The 6,502-nt window shown below is 34.1% G+C and overlaps 1 long non-coding RNA gene across 1 annotated transcript; it reads left to right on the plus strand.

Moving 5' to 3' along the window:
• The first annotated feature begins 67 nt into the window (after nucleotides 1-67).
• Nucleotides 68-2,066, plus strand: LOC107842091. Its single transcript, XR_001665608.2, has 3 exons — nucleotides 68-259; nucleotides 1,446-1,574; nucleotides 1,671-2,066. It is a non-coding gene; the product is annotated as an uncharacterized LOC107842091 (long non-coding RNA).
• The last annotated feature ends 4,436 nt before the right edge of the window (nucleotides 2,067-6,502 follow it).

Consider the following 6,502-nt stretch of genomic DNA (forward strand, 5'->3'; position numbering starts at 1 on the left):
GAGTATTACTCTTAGTGTAGTTCTTTCCTTAGTGTAGGGCTTGGAAAAGCCATCTTAGTGTAGGTCTTGAAAAATATATCAAAACTTGAGTGTTTTAATGCAATTGAATGGATTTTCATTTGTGTTGAACATTTGGCAAGAAAGGTGTGATTGAGGAAGTGTAAGTTCCTTTGATCTACCTAAGAGTGAGGTTTGAACTACCATTGATGAGGTGTTTTTGAATGTTTGAGACACATTCTTGTGCTAATCATTGGTGATAGTAAGGGTCTCATTACCTATCTTTACATTTATGCAATCTTCTTCTTCATCTCCTTTCTATGTGTTGTTTTCCTTTACTTGTGGTTGCTGATTTTTGTGTCTTTAGTGTCCATTTTCGGGTTTAGTACTTTATTCTTGTTCCATTTGGTATCAGGGTCTTGTGTAGGGGTGTTCCTACATCTCTAAATCTTGGTTTTAGTGTCCTTATTAAGAAAATCTCAACAAAAAGAGTCAAAAAATCTTAAAATCTCAAAAAACTTATGTGTTGTCTTATTGTTTGTAGTAGATCCGTGAGTTACAAATTAGATCCACTAAATTTTATTGTGCTTTGTTGGTTTCAAGTGCTATATCCTTTCTCCCTAGCACCTAAGGAGTCTAGATCTACTCTTGGTATAAAATTTGGGCAATTTTGAGCTAGATCCACCATGGATATGGCATCTTGAAGCTTTAAAGGAGATAGATCTGTGTGGTGTTGTAGTGTTGGATGGTGTTTGTTGCTGATTTTGTGATATTTGAGTTCATCTTGTCCTAAGGAACCTAGATATATACAAAAATTGAAGGTTAGGGTTCATTTAAGTGAAGGTCAAACGTTAATCAACCCTTGAATATTCATCTTGTTCTTTTATGGTCATCCAATCTTGTTGAAGAACAATGTTCAAGGAAAGTGTTCAATCTAAGAAAGGAGAGGAAAGAGAGTGTACTTGGTGTTTGTGGAAGAATATTCCTTGGCATATTAATTGTCATCCAAAAGAAGGAAGAAAACAAAGGAATAATCAAAGTATAAAATCAAGTACATTCCAAATACAAAGGGGGGGGGGGGACCATTATTTTTAAATTCATTTGAAACTCCAAAAAGGCTTTCAAACCTTTATTTTTCCTTCCCAAAATGAAATTTCTTCTTTCCCAAAGGGGTTCTAGGCCGATACTTGAGGATTTGGGTAGAAAAATTGAAAACTCAACGTCCAATCATTGAATGCCACATCATCATAGCTCAACGACCAAATTAAGTTCTTAGTTAGATTTTCTAGTTTCTAATTGTTGTTTCTAGTTTCAATTTTATTGGTTCTATCACTAATTAGCAAGCTAGTAACTACCTACTAGTTTGGTAATTAGATTAGAGTCCGTTTGTTTTGCGTCTTCGAATTTTTTTGTGCTTTTCTCATTTTCAAATTCATAATGGTTTGTAGGTTCAAGTTCGTACAACATTTTATTTGATTCATATCAAACAAAAATTGATTCTGAACCAAAGAATATTCACTACTCATTCACTTGCCGAGTATTGCCAAGTTTTCAACACTTGTGAAATCAAGTGTGAGGTAAGAAACGAGTGTGAGAGTGGTGAGGCCTTTTTTGAACTAACTTGTTTGTTCGTTTTGTTGGTTTTTTCCTTTGCTGATTTTTGCTCTTTTTAGGTACATTTGACCATGGAACCCGAGGGTTCTTCATCCCAACCTTTGGGAAATGATATTGTGGGGCCTTAAAGGCTCAATTTAATGCCTTTAGCCGAGAGTTGAAAGGTGATATAGATGCTATAAGGAGAGACATAAAAGGTGATACGGATGCTATGAGGAGTTAAATTACATCCTTGAAGGGTGGTGGGGCAAGAATGAAAGTGGGGGTTGATAGACTATGTGGTAGACTATGTCCAACAAAACCTCCATAAGTCCAAAAAATCTTAAATAGTTCTTTAGATTTCAGGACTATTGATACAGTCTACTCAGATACATTACGGAGCTCAAATAGTTCCATCAAATTTAGGGCTTTCAGATATAGTCACCCATATTATCAGTTATATCAGTTATGTTAGCTATCAGTACACACATGTTATCAGTACTCAGATTAAGAACTGTCAGATACAGTCAATCAGACTAGTTTTTTATAAGCAAAACTATCAAAAATAGTCATTCATGTATCAACAATATATATATTATCAGTCCTTCGGTATTTGGTAATATAGTATCAATTCCTCACTATTTAGTGACTCAGTTCTCTATTTCAATAAACTCATGTTGTCAGTATTCAGACTCAATAGTCAGATCACCACGAGTTCAATTACAGTTACTTATGCATGTATGTATTCTCAGTTTATATCATTCAACATTGTTCATGCATACAACCCTTTGAATTTAGCCTATCTCACTCATATACTCAGTACATTAAGTCATACGAACACATTCGAGCTATGGTGTTTTATTTTATGCCATAGTTTCAGAGGTACAAGTTTCAAAGCAGTAGTAGCATTGTAGATTTCAGCAGTCAGAATTAGCAGTGAGTCCTTATTCTCCGAGGACACAATTACTACTTAATTACTTCTGTTTTTCAATTCAACTTTCAGTAGTCGGGAGTTAGTTGGAGACATGTTCTTTCTGCTCCCTACTTCAGATAGTTAGAGACTTTTAGACTAGATTATAAACTAGATTCAAACTTTAGTATTTCAGTTTTGTTTTGGTATTGTGATACCACTTTATTCTGACATTGTTATTATTCAGATTATGTTCAGTATTGAACCTTATCGCCTTTTAGTTCATGTATCAACATTTATAGACATATATTATGCAGTGTACAGGTATAGATATCAGTTATGGGTTATCTTGTGGTCCTTCGGGGTCATGAGCACTGTGTAGCATTCCGAGTACTAGATTTAGGGCATTACAGCTAGGCATGAGGTGCCATTGAGCAGTGTAGTGTTTGATAACCACACAGATATAGTGAAAAATAGAACTAAAATAAAAGATCTTGACAAAAAATAGGAGTTATTGAAAGGGGTTACAAGTTACATTGCTAATAAGATGGTCGATGCCAAATGGGTTGCTAGAAAAACTAAGATAAAAAGGTAATCCCAAGAATTTGTGGCCAATTTTTGATGGTCAATTGTACAAAATTGGTTTGCCCTATGGGTTTTGAAAATCCCCTTACAGCTGAACAAGTAGTTCTAGAAACAATTATTATGGTGGGCTATGACATAAATTTTGCATGGTACATCATTAATGAGATCTATAAGAGAGCTTTCAGAGATTTCACAAGTATATTATCCCCCTACCTTATTTAGAAACAACAAAATATTACAGGTATACTTGTACTAACAAGTGTTGATTATTTGGTAAAGGTTGTACGTATAGTATATGGGGGTTGATTTATGAAGATACCAACACAGTTGCATAAAGAAAGATAAAAACCCTCAACTTCAGGTGGATAACCCAGCATCAGGTGGTGAGAAAGAGGTAGTATGGAAATCTACTGAGATAACAATACTCATGGGTAGTAAGGGAAAGGAAGCACCAAAGTCCCATTATCCATTCTCACTATTCCTATATGCCAACCCACTTTGGGTATGGTTTTTATGTCACATGATTTTATTCAGGAGTTAGATGATAGGTAGATGCATATTAATTCCCAGTTCACCAAGTTGTTAACTCAGCTACCCGACTTTGACTTAAACACCTGAAGCATGCATAGAATCCTGTGTTGGTATCTATGTATTGGTTAATACGAGGGTTGCACAGGTTATACAAATACACTCTTATTATACAACCCATTCTAATAGTGATTCATGCAACACTAGCATTGGTGTTTGATTTTTTGAGGATGATGAGTTCCTACAAATAGGGGCAAGAAGGAATAAAACATCAAGGACCATAATGTTAGTGCTTGTGATCTTGAGAGATACATGAAGAGGGAGAATAAGGACTCCTAAGCTAACTATCATGTTGACTAGATTGCTTATGAACAAAATAAATTAGGAGAGTTATCCAGATAGCAACCACCACTGCAACCAACTCCCACAAATTTTATAATTTTGGAGTCTGGGGTTATTTTTGAGACCTAAGTCGTGGTCATGTCTACCTCTGGTGCATGGGGCACCACAAGTATGCACTGAGGATGATGTATTATTTCATAGTTGGGGGTGGGGGTGTACCACTTCTCGAGGGTTTTTGTTGTCATGTTTATTTTCACCCCAGTGTGGTATCATAGTAGACCCAACATATCTAGGATGTTATTATTTTTTTTTTAATGTTTTAGGAGAAAAATGGGGAACCTTAATGTAGTCAAGTTTTGAATGTTTCAATTTTAATTTTAGATGTTTAAAGGATACACCTTAAAAAATTTATTTTTGAGAGTGTGTTGTGGTGGTGTTAAATTGTTGTAGATATCTGATCTTGTTATGAAATTAGTATTATTAGAAAAATAAACACATCTTAGCACTGCATGCACTGGATAGATAACATTCGATGGTGTAACCTTGTGCTATATGGGTGTGAGATTGTTTACCGAGTTCACTTTGAGTATGCAATCTAGATGTTTCCCAAATAGTCTTGCCTAGGTTGTAGGATGTTATTTAGATAAGAATCATAGGCATTCTTGAGTAACTTAACTTTTTTCCTAAATGTCTGACCAAATGAAGTATGTATCATTTGATCCCGAATTTGAGCCTTAATTGACCATTTTCTTTCATTAGCCAAATCACCTTCTGTCGAGACCCAATTTCTAAGGTCATGATGACACACTATTATAATCCACTAGTACAAGAGTCAACTTGTTGTCTAAAACCACTAGTAACAGACTATCAAGAGAAATAGAAGAAAACAACGGATTAAATATAATAAAGAGGGTTATATGTATATAAACCAACCTAAATAGTCGGTGAAGTTAGTGTAAGATCTTCTAATAAAATAAGAGCATAAGGTAAAGTATAGATTAAACGTAAGTACAAGCCATCTATGGATATAACATAGATGTCTGTCCAATCTATAAGATATAGAGAAGTAACACTTAGATAACCAGGAGATCACCCGAAAGCTCTAATCCATAGCTGCTCAGCTCGATGCACAGAACAATGGTAAGAACTCATACTATGATATGCAGTTCGTAAAAGTGTAGTATGTGTACTAAACACATGGTACTAGATATGCATTGGCCAAATGAAATATAAAGATAACACTAGCATAAATGACATGTTAAAAAACACTATAGTAAACTATCCAGGAAACTAAACATGATAATTCTAAGGGAGCAATAAGGATAACTTATCATATCCTAATAGTATTCTTGAACTAAAGTGCAATACCATATTTCACTAGTAAGTATACAAAAGAAAAGTTAAAGAAAGTTATATAGTAGTATACAAGAACAAGAATACATATACTACATGAATAGGCAAGGAAGAGAGAGATATACAGTAATGTCATAAAAACATATTTATATAGGGCTACTCAAGTACTAACCTAATGTAACCAACCTAATATCTCAAGGCATCCTAATAAAGTAGGAAAGATAGTGCAGAAAAAATTAGGGTCCCTAACTATAATGTCTAATCACGAGGTAACTATCACTAACATAATTTACCATAAAAGGGTAAGGGATAAAAATCATACCAACAACCTTGGGTACAGTCCATAATCAAGCTTCCATTAATTAAACATGATTACAACAATGAAGAAACTGGATAGTCCAAATAAACAATACCTCATAGAGCCTCATAAGACTAGAATGTTCAATTAACACTCAGCAAACAACAATCGTAGCCTATATTATACTACCCCCCATAAGGTCAATATATATGAGCATAAAACAATATACTTTTAATAGGCAATGCATATGAATAAATGAATGTAAATTAAATCCATAGTACTATATCTGATCTAAGTGTCTTAATGTACCAATTCTATACACCTCATCTAGATCAACATCTTTAAAAAGAAGGACTTATGATGATCTCTCTTTTCTGTCAATTTGGCTCAAGGATGAAGGGGCCCCTAGGGGATTCGAGAATATCTATTTACAATACCTGGTCCTGATCCAGGTATTCCAATTATCATCTTCATCTATCCACTCCATCTAGTACTAGTATATATAAATACATAATAAGGGAATAGACTAAAACTGTGACTAGAAGAGTGTAAGTCTGTAAATCCATTGTCTGGGATCAACACTGGGACAAAATTAATGTAATAGCATAGAAGGTTCAAAATTCTCTCAAACAAAGTAAATAGCAGTGGTATAAGAAAGGATTAATTATGGATTAGAATCAATCTCAGTCTAATTTTAAAAACATCATCTTTAATTCCAAAAGCTCAGAAATCATTAAATAAGGCGGTACAATTCCCATTATAAAAGAATTTATTTTAAAAGTGAAAAGTGGAAATAAATCCCATTTTAGAAAAAAATAGAAAAAACATGATATTTTGTTGGAATCATTTTCCTAAGTGGGAATGAATAAACCTAAAAGTATGTATGCCATCACTAT

This window comes from Capsicum annuum, unplaced genomic scaffold, assembly GCF_002878395.1.
Source record: "Capsicum annuum cultivar UCD-10X-F1 unplaced genomic scaffold, UCD10Xv1.1 ctg63839, whole genome shotgun sequence".
In the NCBI taxonomy this organism is placed as follows: domain Eukaryota; kingdom Viridiplantae; phylum Streptophyta; class Magnoliopsida; order Solanales; family Solanaceae; genus Capsicum; species Capsicum annuum.